The sequence below is a fragment of the Lacerta agilis genome, chromosome 9 (assembly GCF_009819535.1).
Source record: "Lacerta agilis isolate rLacAgi1 chromosome 9, rLacAgi1.pri, whole genome shotgun sequence".
NCBI lineage: Eukaryota > Metazoa > Chordata > Lepidosauria > Squamata > Lacertidae > Lacerta > Lacerta agilis.
In genome coordinates, this window is record NC_046320.1 from 31,992,664 (window position 1) to 32,002,638 (window position 9,975).

Here is a 9,975-nt window from a genome sequence, read left to right on the forward strand (position 1 = left end):
AAGAATGTTTGATGTATAATGGCTTTTGCTACATATTGTCAAAGTATAATAATAATAATAATAATTTTTTTAAAAAATAAAGGAACATAGGTGGGATTAACTGCATTGTAACATCACAAAGCCTCACTGAATTCCAATAAATTTACTGCTAAGTAGATGTCTACTTCTAAATAGGCATCAGTTGATTATTTATTTTTTGTAAAAACAACAACACATTTCCAGTATAAATCTTGAAATTTAAAAGTTGGAAAGTTTGGGCTTTATAGTATTGTTTTCATAAATTGATAGTGGTGTTCCACTTGGAGTCTGTTTTTATCCTTTTTATGAGCTACCCAAGTCAGTAGTGTAGCAATTGCTAATATAACAATAGTTTCCAAGATAAAATGCTGATTAGATTCAGTTCTGCTTTGATTATGAGAAAACAAAATTTTGAAATGAAGAACAGTTCTGTGGAATTAATTAGAAATGGAGAACTGTATAACACATAAATCTGGTGCTAATTTCAGGAGGTTATTTTTAATTCTGGCATGCTCATCACTACCAGCAGCATGTGGGGGAGGGACATTGCTCCTCTTCTCCCCCTCAACAAGCAAACTAATGTGTAAATGTATTTTGCAGGGAACAAGTTATTTTTTAAAAGGAGATGCTATTATAATTGGTTTGCGCAGTAACCTGTTTCCAGGAAATTAGATTACACATAATTATCCTGGGAGGTGAAGCAACTCTTTATCCCCATTAGTATACTAATATAATACGCATTCTAATATCATCTCACAGTAGGGCTAATTTTGCTCCCTTTGAGACACCTGGTATTGCTTTTGCCTGCTGAAATGCCCCGAGGAGATGCTGCTTACTTTGGTGACAGGAGCGGAATTCATGTCACTTTCTCTCTGCTGTTGTTACGAGCAATTATAATTACCTATTGGTTTATGCTGTTGTTGTGCATTTGGGAAATAGCATATTATGATTTTCTTAAGTGTTTTATGAGATTAGCAAAATGAGTAGTGAAACTTGAACTTCTGTTATGTTCTTCAAACTGGAAGTGGGGTTGTTTTCTAGACTCATGTGAAGTAATGGGCCGTGCCTCAGTATCACGAACCTGATCACCTGAGAGCACTCCACCACCTCATTTATATGATACTGCAAATTCTAATTAAAATATTTCTCTGGAATTGCCTACAGCAACCATTTCTTTCCTTCTTTCTTTCTTTCTTTCTTTCTTCTTTCTTTCTTTCTTTCTTTCTTTTTTTCTTTTCTCTCATTACATATGCAGGTGAAACTCAAAAAATTAGAATATTGTGGAAAAGTCCATTTATTTAAGCAATTGTTTTCATTAGCTACTGGAGTTTAATATACGAGATAGACTCATGACATGCAAAGGGAGATATGTCAAGCCTTTGCTTGTTATAATTGTGATGATTATGGCGTTGAAATTGTTAATTTGAGGTTCTCATCAGCTGTACACCATAATCATCACAATTATAACAAATAAAGGCTTGACATATCTCACTTTGCATGTCATGAGTCTATTGCATATATTAGTTTCACCTTTTAAGTTGAATTACTGAAAGAAATGAACCTTTCCACGATATTTTAATTTTTCGAGTTTCACCTGTATACTTATAACATACAAATTACACAATTTATTTACCTCCTTATATATTCTGCTGGCATGAGTGTGGCCAAACTGCGGGAGGCAGTGGAGGATAGGGGTGCCTGGCATGCTCTAGTCCATGGGGTCACGAAGAGTCGGACACGACTGAACGACTGAACAACAACAATATTCTGCTATCTTCTACAAATATCATACTTTTTTCCTTTTATTACATTACCTATTCCCTATCCATAAAATTGTGAATGTTTATTTAAATCCTACCATCAGATCAATGTTCTTCTTTTGTTTCTGCAAATATAATATAAAAGGTTCCCACTCTTTTTCAAAATCCCTATTGTCCTTTTCCCGAAGTCTGTGTGTCAGCTTCGCCATCTCCGCATAACTCACCAGTTTTTCTTGCCACTGTTCTTTGTTGGAATTTCTCCTGTCTTCCAATTCTGTGCTAACAGTATTCTTGCTGCTGCCGCTGCATACATAAATAATGTCCTTTTCTCTTTTGTCTTCTTTTTGCCTACAGCAACCAGATCTAAATATTCCAAAGCATTATGAGGATAAAATCACTTGCACTCACTGAGACCTTGACTCCACTGTTATAGCAGATGAATCTAGAGAGGCAGCTGTCCAGAGCACTCTTTAGTCCTGTTATTTTGGATCAGACTCTCCCATTATTTCCTGCCTAGGTTCTTCTTCCTTGCTATGTCATTTCATCGAGGTCTGAACCAACAAGAGGAGAAAATGAGATAGAAAAACTGGGAAGGGTGTTTTGCTGGGTGGGATCAGCAGCTGGCAAGGCTTTTAAAAAAAATAAAGAAAAGAAAGCAGGACTTGTCCTGCAGTACAGTATAAAGGTAAAGGTAAAGGGACCCCTGACCGCTAGGTCCAGTCACGGATGACTGGGGTTGCGGCGCTCATTTCGCTTTACTGGCCGAGGGAGCCGGCATACAGCTTCCAGGTCATGTGGCCAGCATTACTAAGCTGGTGAATCAGAGCAGCGCACAGAAATGCTGTTTACCTTCCCGCGGAGTGGTACTATTATCTACTTGCACTTTGACGTGCTTTAAACTGCTAGGTTGGCAGGAGCTGGGACTGAGCAAAGGGAGCTCACCCCCGTCGCAGGGATTTGAACTGCCGACCTGATCGGCACAAGCCCTAGGCTCTGTGGTTTAAGCCACAGTGCCACCCGTGTCCCGTCTTGCAGTATAGTGAACCACTGAACCAGCCCTCCCACATTGAATAAATCTCTTTCTGTTCCCAAAGCCATGAAAGACCCTCCACCAGCCCATCTCTAATTTTAGCACACAACCCATCTTGAAATTTCATCATAGTTGATTGATAAACAACTGATATAAATCTTTTACTAAAAAGGGTCACATTGGTCTCTCCCCTGTTATATAATTCATTGGATCAACTCAGATGAATGTTGCTTGAAGAATTAAAGACTTCTAACAAAATGTAAAGTTGTGTTTGTGTGATTCAGATTAAATCACTTCAAAGGAGACAGTGCCACAGTGGGACAAGATTAAACTGCTTACATTAATACATTTTGGAACAGTCTTCTGAAATCTCTGCACTACAGTTACAGAATAAAGGACTGTTTTACATATATAGTGATAAGGACCAGCTGCTTTATAAAGTTTTTTTTTCATCTTCTACATTGCTTGAAGAGAAAAAGAAATACATTTCAAAGAGCATGTTATTTGCATAAGCATAAAATCAGTAACTAATAGTGTCTTTGTGGCATATACTATTGAGTTCAAGCAATCTCTGGTTCTATCAAATTTAAATTTAGATTTATAGATACTGCAATATAAAGATACATAAACTAATGGCTGAAATGTCAGAATGCAATAATTAAAAATATTGGTTAAATATTAAAAAACTTCTTTTTTATGACAATAGCCATGTCCATTTTTGTATACCTATGTTTCTTTATTCCTGTTTTTTAAAAATAATTCCTGTTTTGTTGTTTTGTTTTTGCTTACCAAGCTTTCTGTTGTCTCCTGTTTTAGTTTATGTGTAGACCTCTTTCTGCCTGGACTTATTTTTTGCCCCTCTAGACTGCCTTTGTCCACAAGACTTAAAAATATGTTAATGTATACTAAGCTAATCATGCCCACCCTGGCTCCGCCCTCTTCTGCAGCCACTGCACACTGGAACTTTTCCTATCTCGCTCTCTTTCCTGCAGCTCCCGCAAAATCTGCTCCAGAGGGTTGTAGGAGATATTGACATCTCGCAGTGTTGGAAGGAGATGTCCTGTTGTGCAAGTGGAACTGGGTGCATGCAACACTGGATACAACCCAATTAAATACAGTTAATAACACAATTAAAAGAAACAGGAACAGCATCAACAGAAACCACAATGACAGGAAAATAATTAAAATAAAGCCAAATGCCTGGCAAAATAGGAAGAGTGCCAGCTGGAATTTCACAACCTTGGCCTTACATAACAGCTAATCAGGTTTCTGAATGCAAAGAAAGACATAATACATGCATAGATTCATTGGGGAGAGATGGTCCTTCAAATAGTCTAGTCCTTAGCTTTTCACTATAACATATCACCCCTCCTTTCCTGATCAGTAAAGATTCAGGGAATTTTGGAAAACAGTTTTTATACTTTTGGAGGGTTTGAAATATTGTGACAATATATACACAGTCACACATGTGGTTATGTGTTCATTATAATATTAATTCCCCAGTCTACAATCATGTTTTTCCCAGGGTGGCTTACAAATATCAGTAAAACGCAATCCAGAAAAAAACTGCATACTACTTTTTATTGAAAAAAGTAGCATAAAACCATTCTGTTAAAAGGCCTAGAAGATTTTCCATCTGTTTAATGAAATTACACATGCCCAACCACACACAGTGCTTTATTATGATGAAGTAAGTACCGTAGTTACATTCATACATATGAATATACATACATACATACAAATGAAGATACACCTGCAATAACCATTTCTGCTAGCCTTCTTACTCATAGAATTTTAGTAGAGAATACAGTTTGCATAAATGCTCTTTTTAAAAGGTCAAAATGTGTGCAAACAAATTATGTATTCCCACTAACCCACATGCTTGGGACAATGTAATTTCTTATGTGCTTAAGTGCAAAACCAGATGAGACTGTGAGTCATCTGTGATTAGTGCTACAAGAGTGCTTGTTTGGAAATAGGGTTGGTTTTTGTTCCAAGGAGGAAATTGCAGAAGGATAGTTATTGCCTTGGTAGATTTATTTATGCTCTGTTCTCTCAATTCATATTGTTGTATCTCATGACTCAAGGTAGGTAACATAAATAAACACATATATATTATCTTTTAGTTTAGTAATGATACCTACTAAGTTGTAATATTTTTTTCCTTTTATAAAATAAATGTAGATATTGCTCTTAATAATGTTCTAAACTTTTCTGCTTAATAAATCCTATCCTGAGTTCAGGAAGGGGTTTTCTGCCCAAGAGTCTAGCAATAATGGATGATAACCAGTGTTGCTTTGTGTAGACTCATTGAAATCAGCAGACATGTTCGTTACCTATATATCAGATATCACCCCGTGAATCTTGAATCCTAAACAGAACATTATGAAAAGGAAGAAGATGGTATATCCTTTTCCTGCTTAAACTCAGAGCATTCTTTCTACACTTTATTCTTAAAGATGATGTGGGTGATTTGGGATAATTTGTAGGATATGATTGAAATGGTGATAGCTACAGCATTTTATAAAACTTTTTTTCCTAAAATCACCTATACTCTCCTAGGTGTGAAACCTAAATACCTTTGACATACATGCCTTTTAAATTCATTGGACAGCAGATTTTATTACTGAGTGAGTGAATGCTGAGGCTCAGTAAGATAGAATTTCCTAATTAGGCAGGATATGATATTTGAGCAATATGAGATCATTTTTAATGTCTTCCAGGTTTTCAGAAATTATCACTTGCGTGCCAAGGCCCCATGACCCACAGTTCCCTAGTAATTAATGAACACACAGACACACATATTTAGGTTTATGCGATCAAAAAAGTCACAACTTTATTGGTTATAGATGTGAGCGGTTTGGCTTAGGCATTAGGTGAAGCCAATCTATATCTCGACTCCTGCCCGTCTGCAGGGAGTCCACCTAAGGGTAAACCACCAGTAGGAGGAGCCCTATGACTTACATCAAATAGGGGCACCCCAAGGGGTCCACATTGTGGTCATGGCATGGCCCCAGCCCATGTCCGGGCTTGGACAGGATCTACATGCCCAGATCCCTTTAACAGGATGAGGAGGGGCAGGCAGAGGCTACAACCTCCCCTCCATCCAAACAAAGGCTTGTTGTTGTTGTTCAGTCGTTCAGTTGTGTCCAACTCTTCGTGACCCCATGGACCAGAGCACGCCAGGCACACCTATCTTTCACTGCCTCTCTCAGTTTGGCCAAACTCATGTTAGTAGCTTCGAGAACACTGTCCAACCATCTCATCTTCTGTCGTCCCCTTCTCCTTGTGCCCTCCATCTTTCCCAACATCAGGGTCTTTTCTAGGGAGTCTTCTCTTCTCAGGAGGTGGCCAAAGTACTGGAGCCTCAACTTCAAGATCTGTCCTTCCAGTGAGCACTCAGGGCTGATTTCTTTAAGGATGGATAAGTTTGATCTTTTTGCAGTCCATGGGACTCTCAAGAGTCTCCTCCAGCACCATAATTCAAAAGCATCAATTCTTCAGCAATCAGTCTTCTTTATGGTCCAGCTCTCACTTCCATACATTACTACTGGGAAAATCATAGCTTTAACTATATGGACCTAAACAAAGGCTTACCCAATGCCTAATCTCTCAAAGTTGTGACGATTGCTATAAGGTAGGTGAAAACCAAATGGCTGGTGCCAATTTGCCAAGTGGAAAAAATTCCTACCTGGCCCCAACAATATGGTGGCCGACATTTGTCCACAGCATGGTCGTGTCATAGCCAAGCATAAAAAGAGGGTGGGTGGCTTGGGAGATCCGGCAAAAGGGCAAGAGAGGGAGCCCTCCCGGCTGCGCTGCGGTTAAATTTCCCGCGGCCACACCCTTTGACGGCACTGATTGGGACCCACCCAGAATCAGTGACATGACCGGGGTCAGCACAAGAGGGGCATCAATTCCCTGCCCCCACACTGGATCGCTGCAGGGAAATGGATCCTGGCCGCAATACCACCCATCGCGAAAGGTAAGTGGACTTAGGTACAGAAACCCTAGTGTCATCTATTCTATATAAAATTGCACAAATAATACCATAATAATTTAAACAGAAAAGCAGGCCTCATTATAGCTCAGGTAGTGTCAAAATAAGATTGTTATTTGCTTAAATAAATACTGCATGTAGCTAAGGCAGGACTAAAAACTGCAGCAAGCTTCCTAACTAATTATGGCTTATGGTTGATTGAAGAGTGCAACCAACATGTCCACACTGATCAATTTTCAGCTTGCACTATTTACATTTTCTGAAAATCTGCCAAATTTTCTCAGAGTCCAAGCTGCATCTGTTGAAAACAGGCCACTTTCAGTACTGCTTAGTTATATCGATTGGATAAGTCACCTCTTCTGCATTGTGCCAATTCAGGATGCAGGGTTTTTTTTTTTTTTTTTTTCTCTCAAATATGGAGTAGCATTCAGTTTAACACCCCTCTCCAACTTACATTTTGAAATGGTATAGACCAGGCATAGGCAAACTCCAGCCCTCCAGATGTTTGGGACTACAATTCCCATCATCCCTGGCCAATGGTCCTGTTAGCTAGGGATGATGGGAATTGTAGTCCCAAACATCTGGAGGGCTGGAGTTTGCCTATGCCAGAGACAGGTTTTGTTCCTTATCTTTTATTTGTGAAAGTTACACAAGGGACAATGAGCAAGGTGGATATGATAGCAGGTTATAAATTATACATGGTGTAGCGCAGTCTTCACCAACCTGTGCCTTGCAGATGTTTCTCCATGTTTTGAATTACAATTCTGCTGCCTAAAGCTAATGAGAGTTCAAGTCCAAAACATCTGGAACCCAAAACCCCTTTCACAGGCCCTTGTGAAAAGGGTTTCCCGATCTAAAAGACCCACCTTTGTATGCATGGCAGATATGATTTCAAGGTAAAGGAAATGATTTCCTGGAACAGCTAGAGAGCTTTCATTGCAAGAACAAATAAACAAGGGTGGTTTAACATTACACCAAACCATTGTTAACATTAACCATAGTTAAAGCTGAGGCACTTGGAAGATGATAACTTAAACCTTTGTTTCTAATACCACAAAATAATATAAAACATCAATGAGAGCAGCCAAGTCTTGAAAGCAGTTTGAATTTCTTGTTGCTCTTCACTTGTGGCTCTGTAGCTTTTGGGTGGTGACAGCTCCCTTAAACATACGTAGTTAAGAAGGAGGGGACCTACAGTGTCTAAGGGAACAATACAGTGTTACCTCTGGTTACGAATTTAATTCGTTCCAGAGGTCCGTTCTTAACCTGAAACCATTGTTAACCTGAGGTACCACTTTAGCTAATGGGGCCTCCTGCTGCCGCCGCACGATTTCCGTTCTCATCCTGAGGTACTAACGTCCGGGTTAGCGGAGTCTGTAACCTGAGGTGTTTGTAACCCAAGGTGTCTGTAAACCAAGGTACCACTGTACCTTCCAAACATGCAGAATGTTTAAAGTCTTCTATCATCACCTGTTGAACAAATTTCACATCTGTCTTCAGATAAAATTGCTATTAGCTGCTCTTTCCAGATTGCTTAAGGTACTGCCACCCAATACTGTTTCAGCAGCCCTGTCTTAAAGCGTATTATTTAATCTGAGCCATGTGCACAATTGTATGCATATATACTCAGAAGTAACTTACCTTTTTGACCTTGGAACAACAAGTAAGGCATCCAAATATCTGTTTGCAACATTAGCTGGAGAACTAAATAAATTATGTCCTCAGGAAAGCTTTAGGATAGTTAATCTTGCATGAAAGGTTCTATTTCCTGATTCTAATCCTTGGGACTTTTTTCCCTTTTGTGTTAATAAAATGTCTAGATGGTCCAGTTCTGCAACAAAAAGGGTGAGGATAAATATGAGTTTTCGCAAAAAAATAAACCGGGATATTAAATACATTTTTATCCTTTGTCTTATTACTCTCAGGGCAGCATACCTTGTTACCCTGTTAGCAGATCTGCTTGTGTGCCGGTGCACAATCACAACTGGGATATAGAGGTCTGACAGTTTTAAGATAATCATTCTGCCTGTCAAAGTAGTGGTCCTGAAGGGACTGCTGACCCCAAACATGGGCCTTCTGTATCTTGTATTCCCTTGGGTTCCTTTGAACCCTCCTTGTTAAAAATAGAAAGAGGGTAAACAACAACAACTTCTTCCCTCTTGGGAGATGACAGCTAGTACCTCTTGAAAAAGGATGCCTTACTAATCTGAAATAGAAATGTAATGAACCTGCTCAAGATCAAGGGTATAGGAACCAATGAAAAGATCTAATCAAAGCATTAAAGGAGTTGGAGGGTATGAAAAAGAGCAGTGTGAAGCAGTCTTCTGGCGGGGTTTCAAAAAGCTGAACAACTTGGGGGTATGAATGACTGTCCATGCTGAAATGTTTAGATTTCAGTCCATGATTAGAATTCTCAAGGGAAGCATAGTAATACTACTACTACTACTAATAATAATGAATGACTTGTTTTAATCAAAGCAGGATAAATTTTCCGGAAGGAATCCATTTACTCACAAGGGATGATTAATGGCTGGATTTAAGGTATCTTTTGAGTTATATATATACTGGACTCTGCGGATTTAATTAGGCAAATTCAATCAATTCCTGTTTGTGTCTGGGCACCTACTGCTGTCAGCAGCGGCTTCACCATGTTGGGGAGGCTTGCTGTCTGTTTACCACATTAGAACTCTCCTTTCTCCCAGCATAGCAAAATGCACACAACATCTTGGGGCATGTGCAGAATTCCTGTAGAAGTGAGTTTCTCGGTACCGCTCTCTTTGTTCTCAGGAGATGCACTCTGATGAGAAATAAAGTCAGTCTAAGGTTACTCAGCTTTGCGGCTGAGTGGGGATTTGAACTCAAGTCTTTCCTGTCTAGATCAGATTATTGCAGTGTGCCATCTGCTGGCAGCAGTGCGCCCACCAGTGCCTCCTATGGCACGGATCAGGAGTACCAAAGGGTGGGGCAGGTTGGCCCCCGCCAAAGCCTAGGGGTGTGTGTGTAAAAATCATGTCTCCTCACTCTGGCTTAGAGTAGCTAGGAGTCTGCCTGCTCGTCTGCACACTCAATTAGCTCCTCTTCCACTGCTCTGGATGGTTTCACAAAGTTTCTTGTCAAAGGCCAGGAGTCAACTTCACCTGCTGAACAGCCTGAAGGGGAAGAAGGCA

General features: G+C 39.6%; 1 protein-coding gene across 4 annotated transcripts in view; it reads left to right on the forward strand.

Annotated features, from left to right (window-relative positions):
• Positions 1–9,975, forward strand: part of MARCHF1 (membrane associated ring-CH-type finger 1) — a 122,080-nt gene that overhangs the window by 23,692 nt on the left and 88,413 nt on the right. The window lies entirely within an intron of this gene.